General features: G+C 39.8%; 1 long non-coding RNA gene across 1 annotated transcript in view; it reads right to left on the bottom strand.

Moving 5' to 3' along the window:
- Window positions 1–15,956, bottom strand: part of LOC142072969 (uncharacterized) — a 528,710-nt gene that overhangs the window by 223,243 nt on the left and 289,511 nt on the right. Inside the window, exon 2 of the long non-coding RNA XR_012669604.1 lies at window positions 10,786–10,843. This is a non-coding gene — a long non-coding RNA (uncharacterized LOC142072969). The remainder of the gene's footprint in view (window positions 1–10,785; window positions 10,844–15,956) is intronic.

Here is a 15,956-nt window from a genome sequence, read left to right as displayed (position 1 = left end):
GAACAGATTGTTTAGCATAAGTAGTTAACACACATTTCAAGGGATCATTTAAGATGAAGTTGCCAGTTAACATCTCTCCAGTCATAGGGAGGAAAGGGAGGGCAGAAGCAGGGGACAGAATGGGTTTATTGTATTACAGATTGTTGTAATAAGCCATAAATACTGTGTCTTAATAAAGACCATGATTTTTAGTGTCTAGAAAAGAAACAACTCTGACATCATAATCAAAAAGGCTGACAAAGGAGGTGCTGTTGTCATCATGAATAGGTCGGAATATGAACAAGAGGCTGCTCGGCAGCTCTCCAACACAAGTTTCTACAAGCCATTACCCTATGATCCCACTGAGAGTTACCAAAAGCAACTACAGCATTTGCTCAAGAAACTTCCTGAAAAAGCACAAGATCAAATCCGCACAGACACACCCCTGGAACCCCGACCTGGGATATTCTATCTACTACCCAAGATCCATAAACCTGGAAATCCTGGGCGCCCCGTCATCTCAGGCATTGGCACCCTGACAGCAGGATTGTCTGGCTATGTAGACTCCCTCCTCAGGCCCTACGCTACCAGCACTCCCAGCTACCTTCGAGACACCACTGACTTCCTGAGGAAACTTCAATCCATCGGTGATCTTCCTGATAACACCATCCTGGCTACTATGGATGTAGAAGCCCTCTACACCAACATTCCACACAAAGATGGACTGCAAGCCGTCAAGAACACTATCCCCGATAATGTCACGGCTAACCTGGTGGCTGAACTTTGTGACTTTGTCCTTACCCATAACTATTTCACATTTGGGGACAATGTATACCTTCAGATCAGCGGCACTGCTATGGGTACCCGCATGGCCCCACAGTATGCCAACATTTTTATGGCTGATTTAGAACAACGCTTCCTCAGCTCTCGTCCCCTAAAGCCCTTACTCTATTTGCGCTATATTGATGACATCTTCATCATCTGGACCCATGGAAAAGAAGCCCTTGAGGAATTCCACCATGATTTCAACAATTTCCATCCCACCACCAACCTCAGCCTGGTCCAGTCCACACAAGAGATCCACTTCCTGGACACTACAGTGCTAATAAACAATGGCCACATAAACACCACCCTATACCGGAAACCTACTGACCGCTATTCCTACCTGCATGCCTCCAGCTTTCACCCTGACCACACCACACGATCCATCGTCTACAGCCAAGCTCTGCGATACAACCGCATTTGCTCCAACCCCTCAGACAGAGACAAACACCTACAAGATCTCTGTCAAGCTTTCTTACAACTACAATACCCACCTGCAGAAGTAAAGAGACAGATTGATAGAGCCAGAAGAGTTCCCAGAAGTTACCTACTACAGGACAGGCCTAACAAAGAAAATAACAGAACGCCACTAGTGGTCACCTTCAGCCCCCAACTAAAACCCCTCCAACGCATTATTAAGGATCTACAACCTATCCTAAAGGATGACCCAACACTCTCACAAGTCTTGGGAGACAGGCCAGTCCTTGCCTACAGACAGCCCCGCAACCTGAAGCAAATACTCACCAACAACCACATACCACACAACAGAACCACTAACCCAGGAACTTTTCCTTGCAACAAAGCCCGTTGCCAATTGTGCCCACATATCTATTCAGGGGACACCATCACAGGGCCTAATAACATCAGCCACACTATCAGAGGCTCGTTCACCTGCACATCCACCAATGTGATATATGCCATCATGTGCCAGCAATGCCCCTCTGCCATGTACATTGGTCAAACTGGACAGTCTCTACGTAAAAGAATAAATGGACACAAATCAGATGTCAAGAATTATAACATTCATAAACCAGTCGGAGAACACTTCAATCTCTCTGGTCACGCAATCACAGACATGAAGGTCGCTATCTTAAAACAAAAAAACTTCAAATCCAGACTCCAGCGAGAAACTGCTGAATTGGAATTCATTTGCAAATTGGATACTATTAATTTAGGCTTAAATAGAGACTGGGAGTGGCTAAGTCATTATGCAAGGTAGCCTGTTTCCTCTTGTTTTTTCCTACCCCCCCCCCCAGATGTTCTGGTTTAACTTGGATTTAAACTTGAGAGTGGTCAGTTTAGATGAGCTATTACCAGCAGGAGAGTGAGTTTGTGTGTGTATGGGGGTGGGGGGGATGTGAGAAAACCTTGATCTACGCAGGAAATAGCCCGACTTGATTATGTAAAGAGTTGTCACTTTGGATGGGCTAGCACCAGCAGGAGAGTGAATTTGTGTGGGGGGGTGGAGGGTGAGAAAACCTGGATTTGTGCTGGAAATGGCCCACCTGTTGATCATTTTAGATAAGCTATTACCAGCAGGACAGTGGGGTGGGAGGAGGTATTGTTTCATATTCTCTGTGTGTATATAAAGTCTGCTGCAGTTTCCACGGTAAACATCTGATGAAGTGAGCTGTAGCTCACGAAAACTCATGCTCAAATAAATTGGTTAGTCTCTAAGGTGCCACAAGTACTCCTTTTCTTTTTGCGAATACAGACTAACACGGCTGTTCCTCTGAAACCTAGAAAAGTTATGAATTTAAGCTCTAGGGCTTGTCTTTTGACATTGTTGTGCAGGTTTTCTTTAAGGATAAATCTGAGATCAGATATAGAGTGATCATTTTGTGAAAATGATTCACCCACATGTGATATGGTGTTTTTGTCCTTTATCATTTTTCTCTGTGAGTTCATTCAAGAGCGTAGTGATTGTCTGGTTTCACCCATATAGTTGTTAACTGGAGCATTTAGTGCACTGGATGAGGTATACAACATGTTGTGATAGGCATATGTGTAGGAATCATAGATCTTGAAAGGTGTGTTGACCATCCTAGAAGTGAAGATATTTGTACAGATTTTGCATCTGTTGTTCTCGTGAGGTCTGGGGTGCCACTTTGAGTTGGTGTGTCCTGGTCTGTAGAGAGCTTGCTTATGATGATCTTGGAGAGGTTGAAGGATTGTTTGAAGGCCAGAATGGGGGTGGTGGAGGAGTTAAGAAAGATTTATTTCAGGATCTGGTCCCAACCAAGTATGGGTTGTAATTGTTAAAGATACCCAGTACAGATTCCAGTGTGGGTGGAAGGTGACAACTAGGGATATACAACCAGAGCAAGGTTTTTTTTCCATATTGAAGCAGGTTCTCCCTTAGTATTTGTGTGGCCCATTCCATGATGCAATCTTACTGAAGTTGGTTCTAAAAGTGTTAAGGTGTATATCCCGGACTTTCTCCTCAGAGCATATTCAGTAGTATCTGAGTACCTTCCTGTAGATAACAGATTTTTTGGTGCATTGAAGGTGGATCTGTGAAGGTAGGTGTGGTGATCTATGGGTTTCTTGTACATACTTGTCTGTAAGGTTCCATTGTTGAAGCAGATCATGGTGTCCAGAAAATTGATGTTAGTGTGGGAGTGTTCTAGAGAGAGTTTAATAGATGAGTGGTGGTTGTTGAAGTTGTGGTGGAGATCTCTGGGGGAGATTAGGTTGTCTGTCCAGAGGATGAAAATGTCACTGATGTATCTCAGGTATATCATGGGTTTCATGGTATTGTTGTCCAGAAATTCTTCCTCAAGGTGGCTATGAAGAGGTTGGAATATTGGGGAGCCATTCATTTCATCCTGACCCATTACAATTTAACATTCAACAACAAACACTTTGTCCAAATCATGGGAACAGCCATGGGTACTAGGCAGACAGCACTCAAGCCACTCCGATGGGTTCTGCTAAAGGTAAAAGGTCTCCAACAACTGCACTGGCACACACAGAAATGAGACACCAGGAGTGGAATAGACATATGCAATCACTCGAAGAAATTCATGTTATCAGCTTGACAGGCAGGAAAACATTTTGCCATTAGTTCTGGCATGATGATGAATTTTCAAAATATCTTTTTGTATTGATTTAAATTGGAATAGATTAAAATAGAATAATTAATACAGACCTGCTGCTGGCCTGTGATTGAGTGAATAGGCACTCAACAGGATCTGGCAGGTAGGGACAAGACTTAAATCCCAACACAAACAGCCAGAAATCCTTGCAGTACACTAACAAGAGGTGGAGGGTAAGGGAATCACCTGTAGCTCCACATCTATTATTGATAATGCTGATAAGCTTAACCGGCAACATGAAGCTGATCCTCCCTGAGCAGTAGGGGACATAAACAAATAAACAGTACAAAAGAGATGGATCAGGTGGTTTGTGGAATGCACTCCCAAACGGAATTATATAAGTAACCCACTCTTGCACAGTGTGGCTCTCTGTCCCCCTCTAGTGGCTGGACTACAAAAAAAAGGAGTATGGATTTGAGCTAGCAAATGTGGGTCTTTTAGCTCAGGTACTAGAGGCTCAAGCTTTTAGACCAGAGGTCTCAGATTCATTCCCCATTGCTGAGAAATCATTCTAGGGGAATCACGTTAGACTTGCATGAAGGACTTTTGCTTAAGAAAAGCCTTTATATTCTTGATAGAAACCTTTGCCTAATAAAGTTGGGACCTTTGGGATGGGATTTTCCAAAGGGCACAGGACTGGCCTAACTGGTCCCTCTGAAATCAAAGGTAGCTTTGCTATTGCCTTCAATAGAAGCGGAGCCAGACCATCACTCGGGGCTTTGGAAAAGCTCATGTCAAGGCTCATTCCCTACTCTGGCACTTTGAGTGCAGAAGGTGAGGGCCTGCAAGGATTCTAAAAAATAATACTGGCCACTCCAGGCTTGTATTAAACTCCCAAGGTTACAGCTTTTCTCTGATCTTGGATGGGTAGATGCTGCCACCACCCAAATGCAAAACCCCTTTGAGGACCCAGGAAGGCACACTTGGGAATTCCTTCCTGTAAAGTACCCTCAAGCTCTTTCACCCCCACTCCGGGGAAGAGCTAAGAAAGAAAAACTAAGGAAATCAGCAGTTGCCACCAGCTAATTAAACAACATGCACACAAACCTCTTAGGACACAAAAATCCAATCCTGTTCTTAAAAAAGGTAAATTTTATTAAAAACAGAAAGAAAGAAAATACATCTGGAAACTCAGGCTACTGTTAGATTTAAAAAAAAAACAAACACTTACAAGGATTAAGCATCAAGAATAACTTTCTTGAGGTCCATCTTAAAGATTACAAGCAAAACAAAAGCATTTGGGGTTAGCACAGAGGAGTCCACAAGAGATAAAAAGAGATAAACCTAATCACATCTTCCTAGACATTTCCTGATCTACTTACGTATCTGGGATTTCAAATGAGTAGTTTCTAGGTATGATAACAATGATTTTTCATTCCTGGCCCAAAGCTTCTTATAGCATAACTGCAGCCCTGTCTGCCTCTCTCTGAGAACAACAACAGACAGACAAAAGGGGAGCCTTGTTTCAATTTCAAACAGTTCTAGCCTTCCCATTGGCTCTTTTGGCCAGGTGCCTACTCACTTCCTTTTACCTATGTATTGCAGTGACTTTTAACCCATTAAAGGTAAAGCAAGTAGAGAACAGCTACTAAGAGGGATTTTATAGCTAACTGGCAGGCTGGGTCCATAAAAGGGAGCTATCTCTCCACACACCCCCGTCCTCCCCCTCCCCCCCGTTCATTTATCACAGCTTATCTTTTATATTTATTTTGGAAGCACAGTAAACCATGTCTCTACAGCATTGAACAAAAAGCCTTGTTGGGCCTGTTCCTTACCTAATCACTGCACTGGCCAGACTATCATGTGGCTAATGTATTATAATGTTTGCTTGTCACAGAAATGAACCCTATTGCACTGTCTTGATAAAACACACACTACTACAATGCTCTCCATTAAAAAGACCTTAGGTATCAATTGTTTGCCACTTTAAACTATGACTTATTTACTACCAAAGTGCACTGTTTACCTTACACTTAGAACAGGATATAACTTTGTATCTAAGATATCAATAAACCACAGTATGTGGTAAGGGTGAGGAAATAATGCTGAGCTTTGAATAGATGACCCACTCTATTTAGTGCAACGTGAACTTGCAAATCTTTCTGAAATTATAGTAGCTATCTAAAGAGTCAGAGGGAATCCCAGAATGGCCCACAGACTTCCATCTCTCCTACCATCAGTCACAAAATACCATTAAGAGTCCAGGATGTTTACTGCCATTAAAAGGGTGTTCTTCCTTGCAAACAAGGTACACATCACATAATTTAACCTGATTCCCTTCCAGCTTCTCAGCCAAGTGCTATTCCAGAAGGTGAAACATGTTTTCAACAGCCTTGAAGTGTGCTTAATTAAAGAATAAGTGGGGGGAGGGATAGCTCAGTGGTTTGAGCGTTGGCCTGCTAAACGCAGGGTTGTAAGTTCAATCCTTGAGGGCACCATTTAAGGATCTGGGGGGAAAATTGGGGATTGGTCCTGCTTTGAGCAGGGGGTTGGACTAGATGACCTTCTGAGGTCCCTTCCAACCATGATATTCTATGAACAATGTGTGACACTACATCAACGTGAACTAGAAATATGCCAGCAGAATGTATAATGAGACTAAGCGGCCAGGTTCCCTCTAGATAGTTCAAAACTTTTTGGAAAGAACAACAAAGCTAAGTAAAATGTAGACCCCCTCTCCTTAGATCTAGCTGAGATACAGCGTACATAACCTTTGCACTCTCCTAATCCATGGGACAGCTAGGCGATGGTACAGCCCTTGTAATGTATTGCAACCTCAAGGGTTGTTCTAATTTCTGTCATTTTTTAACATTTCTCACTTGGGGTTGTTACACTAGCGGGAGATTGTGAGAGCACAACATGACATGCCCTGTATGTGGATGGGGATTAAGAGCGGAATAGCTAGCTATTTTGGTCCTACACGAGTTGGGGATTCCCCCTAGCCCATGAATCCTCAGCTATTGGTGTAGGGCCCCTTAACACTGGGATCCTGGATCTGCCCTTTAAAGTTTAATTTGTGGTCCTTTTGATTGGATGTGTTCTTCCTTGAGACATGTAATATATTCCTACTATGTTTTAGATATAGTACCAACGCAAGTGGTTCCTACTCAGTATGCATTATTATTATTTACTGTTTTGAGCTGGATTTTAGCCTCAGTACTCACATTTTAATGTCAATGGCTAGAACCTAAACATCACTATGAATATTTAGGATAAATGACTACCTCCCCTAGATTCCAAAAATATTTTGACAAACATGTATGCGGTGATTTGTCTTTCACTAACAATCAGTTGGATTTCCATGCTTTCAGACCATTTTCATGACCAGGAAGAGCCAAGAGCACCATAGAGAAAACAGGAGGAGCACATTGGGAATGAGAAGTATATTAAGAATGCCTCTTTCCTTCCCTCTCCCATTTCTTTTTGGGTAAGTTATTGGTTAAATGGATCAGCATTTGAATATCATGGCACATTATAGATACCATTGAGAAATAGCTGTATTCAGTATTGCTAGTGGAAACACAAGAACTAAGAGAGATGACTTGAGAAGGATACATGCATCCTTCATCACTTTCTGAAAAATATTCTGTGGCAGAGAACTGGCATGGCAGAAAAGTGCTTTCAGTCTGAAATATGCTCTTAGTTATGAACAGTGCAGTATCTGTAAATTTGAGGCTTCCACACCAAAAGTATCTCATGATAGTTCTCAAGGTCGGACCTAACAGTAGCAACCATAGACTTTACGTACGTAAATCTGGTTTTAGTCTCAGATTAAATCCAGATGAGTAGTCCACCAGGGTCAGATGTGTTGGAAAAAAATGTTTCCATCACTTTTGACTCCCCCTTCAGATTAGGTCCATGTTTACAAAAGTATTTTGGCACCTAAAGACGCAGATAGGTGTCTAGTGGGAGTTACAAAAGTACCTAAATGAGTAATGTCCCTAATTCCCATTGATGTCTAATTGAATTTAGGCAACGATCTTGGCAAATTGTTGCAGTAAGTCAGCAACCTAACCATGTTTTCTGATGAACTTCTGGTCTGGTTGCAGACATCTGCTCCATTTCCAGAAGTCCACATAGCACTTCAACTTCTCATGGCCTATATTCCCTTGTGTAATTACAATAATAAAGAATCACATACAAATTGTTTCTTAGCTCATAACATACCACCTCTGATTCTTCTTAAACATTTAAAAAAAAAATCAAAGAAAAAAATCTTGTCAAAATGCGCTTACAGGTGGTCATTCAATTTATTCTCTCATGCATTTAATTGAATTCCTTGCAATTTCATGTGCATTATAATAGACTTCTTTTACATCATCAGGAAACAAGTTTTTAAACATGTGCTGTGCATTAAACATCACATAAATATTCAGCAAAGGAAAGAAAAACAGTTCTGGAGGAGTATAGTAATTTTACAGTCTCTGGTTTCCAATACATTTTTACAGCAATCTTAAACTGCATTAGCAAGTTCCAGTTTATTGTCAAGCTTCTGCACAACATCCCTCAATGACATGTCAAATCTTTACCACAGCAGTTGAACTCCTAAAGCTGTCCTCATTGGCAGGAAACTTGTCAGATTAAATTGCCACCTCTTGTCAAGTGAAGATATATGATCTGATATCTCTCTGCTGATGATGACACAAACTATTGCTTCACTTTGGATGGATTATGAATCTCTAGTGTATCTCACTATCAGCAGAGATATAGGCCATGGTGAGAGGGGAACTATATTTTGTTGACCACTTGAGAGATCATGGTTCACTATAGATTTCTAATAACCTTGCATCCCCTTGTCTATTTCTTATTTTGTTTCACTTTTTCTCCCAACAAACTGTTTTGGTATATTTGCTTTGCTATCTAGGGAATAAGAAAGTAAAATGTTTTCAATATTTCCTGACTCTCAAGTGCTGCTTTTAGTGATCTGTTGGCTCATATGCTTATTTACTACTTTGAAACATTTATTTTCTTAAAGAGATTATTGTGTATTATTTCTGTTATTTACAATGAGTTCCTAGTGATACAAATTTTTTCAGAAGAATGAAATGTTTTTCATAACATGTGCATCATTACACAGTACAGGAGATGATGGAATAGATTACCAAAGAGAAAAAAAAATAGCTTTGTGTAATGCCTTTTATATTCAAGATATAGCAAATAGCTTTACAGAGGAATAAGTTAAATACTTATATTAAGCAACAAAACCAGATAAAATACAGTCATGGTGTAGGCAAATCTACCAGCATCTGTGTGATAGTAGTTCATACACATCCTAAAATATTAGAACTTTTTACAGGGTCTGATCGAAAGCGCACTGAAGTCAGTGGGAGTGTTCATGTAGGAAGAAAGTCTTTCAGGATACTAGAATTAACCTTTAGTGTTTCAAAGTGCCATAAGATCTTTAAACGTTATTTAATAGCCATGAGTGATGAGGACAAATACAGCATTTTTCCCAGTGTAAAAATGTCCCTAGAAGTCCCACATACAGTGTTGTCACTGAGTGGGAACTCAAATTTTGTTGTGGGGTTTAAGTTTCTGACTCATAGATGATAATGCGGCCAACTGAGACCTATGAAAAGATCAGGCTGGAAAATAGGGAGGGAGGCGGTGTTATCATGGATTGTTTTGAAAAAACAAATGTGAATTTCTTTCATTTAATTACAATCAGCTTTAATTAAATTATATTATGGGTGACTAAAACTGTGTTTAATTATTTACAGCAGATAGCTAGACATTTCTGGGACTGACAGAGTATATTTTAAAAACCTTCTTTGGTTCACTTTCTTTGGTTCAACCAAAATGAAGGTAACATCAGAAAGATATTTACCTTCCAGAGCTACCTAACAGGCCCAAAACTTTGATGTCTTCTATTATTTCAGGGTGTTGTTTTTTTTAATGGAATCAAGCTCTTCAGGACTTGATTACCTTTAAAAATGCCCCACTGTTACCAAATGCCTTTGTTTTCAAATTTCCATTAAGATTCTCCCCCGCACCCCCAAACTATCCTCTGATTATGATATTTGAAAATGAACTGGAAATCAACAACAATTTCATATTATTTTAAAAAATAAATCTGCTAACTTAGTATTCTGGAGTGAACACTTCTACTCTTCTATTGATAACTATCACAATTCTTGGGGAAAAGTGGCTGTTTTTACAGCTTAGGTCTTAGAGTAGAACTGGTGAAACCATTTTGAACAAAAAATAAAAATCCAACTGACCCCCAAGACGACAATATTATTGAGTCAACTCTGAACCTTTCTGAAGACTTGAATCAAATTATTTTAAATAACAATTAATAAAAACACACAGCAAATCTTTCAAGCTCCTTCTCAGAATCAGAAGTGCTGATAAGTGTCTTATTTTGCCTCCTGCTTGCAGGAACACAAATTGTCGTCTCTCTCCAAGTCACAAGGTGAAATGGCTACTGGCAGCCAGTGGCAGAGTGCAATAAAAAATAATCAGGACCCAGAGGAAGTAGCTTCTGAGCCTGGGGCTAAATCAGAAGTGCAGCCTGAACTATTCCAAAGATAGTAGGTGGGTGATAATACAGGGAATAAAATAGCCAGTATGTCAAGGGCCGGGGAGTGTGTGAATGTTAATGCCTTCTTTCTTTGGAACTCCACAAACTTTTCCAAAGCAGCTGAATCCAAGTGTACACTGTAGACTTTTACCCTCTAATGGATATGAATTTCAACTTGTTGAAACCAGATGGAAGGCAGTATTTTTGAGGGAAAGTTTGAAAATCTTAATACAGAAGGACAAATCACAATGACACCCACAGAACAGATCAGAATAGCATTTTGTCAATTAAATTAAGCTATGACATTTGTAAATCACCACAAACTACTCAAAGAACAATTACGGATGGTGACTGCAAACTTACCTCAAAGAGAGAACCTCTTTCCTTTATCATTCGCCCAACCTGGATTCCATTTTCATCTCTACAGAGAAAAGTGATATATCAGAAAATTCAAGAAATCATAGGCTAATGTTACCTTATTAAAATCCTATTTACATAGAATTAACATAAATATGACTTGGTAAACCATATGCTACTGCATCTGCTCCTTTATGTATTAGTAACAACTGTCCCCTATAGGGCTCTCAAATTAATATGTATTAGAATATATTACAAAATATGCAGATTCTCTTGGCAATATAATTTGTAGGTAGATGATTTGTAGGCATGTAGTTTTGCAGTATTGGTATTATTCCACATGTCAGCTGTTTCTTGTAGTGTGATTAAACCATGGTAACATCTGACTATTCTGCTATTAGGATTTAATATAATTGTATCAATGATTACGAAAGTCCAAATCTTCTATTTCCTACATTAGGAAACCTTGAATTTAGACATGTCAAAATAACCTTACAGTAAATCATTTCAGTACTTAGCAGCCTAGAAGATTCCCAAGTAATTTTTTCATTACTAGGATGTTTAATATTTGTTAAGCAAGGAAAACATTTTACTGATTCACGGAATAGATAAAAAAAAGTTTTAACCTAAATTTGGATAAGAAGGTTACATCCCAAAATTCATAAGACCAAACTCCCCCTTTTAATAAATGCCTGCACCTCCCAGTGAATTCAACAGGTACTTCAATAAACATCCATTCTATGCAGTGAATGAGACAAGGATCCTTTACAAATAGTGTGCGATCATTGTGATGGTGCAGAGATGGTGACAGCTCAAGTCAAGGTGATCATGTCTCAACTGAACACAGACAAACCCATAACTGGAATCAGTCGAACTCACCTGTGGGTTAGTATTGTTTAAGTATTAGAATTATAAGAATGCATTTAGTGTTTAGATTTTTTTTGAATGTCTGAGTTGCTGCATGCCTTAAACTCACTTTTAAATATCTGTAACCCATATTGTAAGGTAATATTTTTGAAGCTATATTGTGAGCCTTAGATTGTGTAAATCACCAGACAGGAGAAAGATATCAATTAGTGTCAATGATTAATCTTAAACAGAAGGTGTTATGCCCCTCCCCCAAAAGGAATGGTCCATTGATAGCAGATGGACTATTGTGGAATGTTGCAACTGGAATTTCCCTACATACCATCAACAGGAGCACAAAAGACTTGTGTTGATATTCTGCCTCCTTCCCTTGAAAATGAGTCATGCAAGGGACTCCTCCCATCCAGTGAGCTTTGCAACTGAAAACAGGTGGGAAGAAGAGAACAAAAACCCCAGATAGGAAGGAACTGATTATCTCTGTGCAGCTTGGACTCTGGGGAGCAACATGTTTCTTGGAATAAGTGAGCAATCCCCAGCTGCTTAGCCCAGGCTAGCCCTAAAGGACATACAGAGCTCACTGATCATAGAAGCTTCTATTATCTATTGAAATTTATGATTGAAACTCATTTGTGTATCTTAAATCTTAAATCCACTTAAATCTTGTAAATAACTTTCTTGTGCCCCTTCCTCCCCCATTTAATAAATCTTTATTATAGGATCGGTTACACACATTGTCTTTGGTGGAAGATCTAAGGAACGATTGAAAAGGGGTAAGTGACTGGGCCTTTGGGACTGGGATCAACCTAAATATTGCTGGTGATTCTTGGTGTGAGGGACCAACTACCACAAAGGTAAGCTCACCTGGGTGATTAAATAAATGTGACTCCATGTTAAGACTGTTATAGTCCCTGAGAAGTTTATATTTCATAATTGGTTGGTGAAATCTAAATATAGAACTCACAACCAATTTGACGTTTGTGCCCTGGTTCCTAACAGTCTGCCCTGAGTTTGGCACTCACGCTCTTCAGTCACTATAGGCAGCATTACTAGCAATCATACTTCACACAAAGAAGGGGGCAGAAATAAGGTTGCATGGGTATATATACATGGACTGTGTTTATCTGTATTACAACTGGCTGAAGAAAGGGGGAAAATTTCAAAAATAAATTGATTTTTCTTTTTTTTTAAATTGCAAAATTTGAAATGTTATCTATTTTAAAAATTTTAACCAGATCTAAATTACATATATTACAGATATATAAATGCATGAATATGTGTTTACATATGTACCACTTGCATTGATTGAAGGATGGGGCTAGATTTCATTCTGTGGATGGGACTAAATTGCATTTTTAAATTAGGGTCTGTGGGCCACTGCATTTGGCATCACTCAGTGGCACTTTTTAAGACCACCAGCAACTGAAATCTGGAGAATATAGAGAAACCAGGCTGTGAAAATAAATGGCTGTCACGATCTTGAAAATCTTCATAGTCAGTAATGAGACTTTAAACTAAAGTCTGAGTTTAATGGACAGTCACTATAACTTAATAAATAATGGATTGATATGTAAGTAGAGAAGATAATAAAAATATGAAGTGAAGAGCATGGTTTCAAATAGCCTGTAAAGGGTAGATAAAGAAACTAGTGACTCTTCTTAGAAGACTATTACCATGCTTCAATATAAAACAAACAAAGAATGATTAAAAACATTTTAGTTGCTTCTGTTATAACATGCAGCCTTTGGTAGGCTGCAAACTCAGAAAATATGAAACATCAGATGTCTAACGTATAACTGGGGAGGAAAAAAGTATACGACGTAAAGAGGAACATGGCAATTACACAAACAAACTCAAGAGGTCTTGTGGCTCCAGGAGTGGAACCAGAAGGACACTTAATTACATTGCTGCACCACCACTAGGTGATGCCAGGTGAGTTCTGCCATTAGGTGCTGAAGATGACTATTGAAATGTGTCTATCCACAGAATAGTACTATTGATTCTCAGCTAAGTTTGCTTTCTACTGTGAATAAACAGTACCATAGCTTAGTGGATTGATTCATATTTACGAGAGGATCTCATATGGTTATTCACTTTATGAAGATAATTGTTTTGAACATGTAACGTTGCTTCAGATTGCTTTGAACAGGATATTAAATAATTTGTGAAAAAGTAATACGTAGCTTCAAGATGCCTCAAACTACATTTGGCTCTTTCTGACATCCATCCACTGCTCTCCCAAACTGCCTTTGGATCTGCAAGGTTATACAGACAGGGACTGTCTATGTTGTGTTTATACAGCACCTAGCTCAGTGGGGTTCTGATCCATGTCTAGGGCTTCAGTAATATTACTACTACTACTAATACAATAATTTTAGTGAGAAATTGCTAAAAGGATTTCCCATACCATGACATCCAAGGCAAATGGCATTTTCCATGTTCTGATTGATTCATCCTTGCTAACTTGTGTGCCTGCATCTCTAATCTTTGCTACTTACATCTCTGTTTCTAACAAGTCCTGTGAGCCTATGGGACTGGCTCCATCCTGGCTGAATAGTGCCCATAGGAAAGAATAGTTGTATTGATTCTATTATGGAGGAAGATTACATTAATAGCAGCAGTAAACTATTCTTCCTGAACTTGAGTCTCCCTGTGGGCAAGTGTTCAGTCTATTCTGGATTCTGATCATTGCTTATGGCCAGCAGATTAGAAATCACATACTGTTGTGGAAAGTTTGCTCATTGGTGTATGTACTACAGATCACCTTACATAACAGGAAATGCTCCTAGTTGGCTTTACTTAAAATGAACTTGGTAGTGCCAGGGAAATAATTTTGCAGATCAACTGAAATCTGATTTTTCATAGATAATCTATTTTCTATGTTTTCATTTTGTTCTGGAAACACCCTATATCACAGGCAAATCACAATAAAATATGGTATTTAGGTCAGCTTCAAGATTTGGTTCTATATTAAAATTAAATGCCAAAATCAGAAGCTGCAGGTGATGGCTATCTATATAGATACATATGGCCTCTTCCTTGTAGCATCTAACATCAAAGAATTTATCCTCACAATACCCCTGTCAAGTAGGGAAATGGAATTAAGAAAGATTAAAGACTTGCCCAAAGTCACTAAGGTCTGGCCTACACTGGGGCGGGGGGGGAGGGAGGGCGCAGATCGATCTAAGTTACGCAACTTCAGCTACGTGAATAACGTAGCTGAAGTCGACGTACTTAGATCTACTCATCGCGGTGTCTTCACTGCGGTGAGTCAATGGCTCCCCCGTCAACTCCATCTGTACCTCTTGTTCTGGTGGAGTACCAGAGTCGACAGGAGAGCACTCAGCTGTTGATTTATCATGTCTAGACTAGAAGCAATTAATTGACCCTCCGCTGGATCGATCGCTGCCTGTCAATCCCGCAGGTAATGTAAACAAGCCCTAAAGGAGTCTCAGTGGGAATTAAACCCAGCTCTTCTGAATCCTAAACCAGTGCCAAAATTGCAGGACCATTCTTCCTCACAATCAGTGGGTCATACTTTAAATTCAGTGTCTCTGATATTGACATGTTTTATTTAGTAATTAAGAATATATACCATGTGTTATTTCAATAGAAATTAATTTTTAAACAGAATTACTGAGATTTACTTATAAGAACATCCTAAAAGTTGAGCATTTCCCACTGTTCAGTGATTGTGATATGTCCATAAACACAGTAACAGGGTAACAGAGTACCACTCCTCCCTCCCAGCCCCACTGGACGTAGAACTGTACAAGGGAACCCCTCCTCTCAGGATACTTGAATCCCCAGGGTGTCCCTCCTCCCTGGCCATATGTCCTAGAGGAAAGAAACTGCTGGGGCAGGCCAGCCAGAGATTCAAGACTGCAGGAGCAGCTGCAGACGCAGATAAAGCAGGGACTGATGAAGTGGGGTGAGGGGAATACATTCCTCCAAATGTTACAGGAGTTTATTGGTGGGGTGGGGGATCAGGTAAATAGAAAGGCACAGGAAAGGTGATGGACACTGGAGGCTGCAGAGGACAGGGAGGAGGACAAAAGGGCAGTGTCATAAATATAAAGGGAAGGGTAAACACCTTTAAAATCCCTCCTGGCCAGAGGAAAAGCCCTTTCACCTGTAAAGGGTTAAGAAGCTAGGATAACCTCGCTGGCACCTGACCAAAATGACCAATGAGGAGACAAGATACTTTCAAAGCTGGAGGGGGGGAGAAACAAAGGTTCTCTCTGTTTCTGTGTTGTTTTTGCCAGGAACAGAAAAGGAATGGAGTTTTAGAACTTAGTAAGTAATCTAGCTAG

This window comes from Caretta caretta, chromosome 8 (assembly GCF_965140235.1).
Source record: "Caretta caretta isolate rCarCar2 chromosome 8, rCarCar1.hap1, whole genome shotgun sequence".
Classification (NCBI taxonomy): domain Eukaryota; kingdom Metazoa; phylum Chordata; order Testudines; family Cheloniidae; genus Caretta; species Caretta caretta.
Note: the sequence above shows the minus strand (reverse complement) of the source record. Positions and strands in the feature narration are given on the sequence as shown.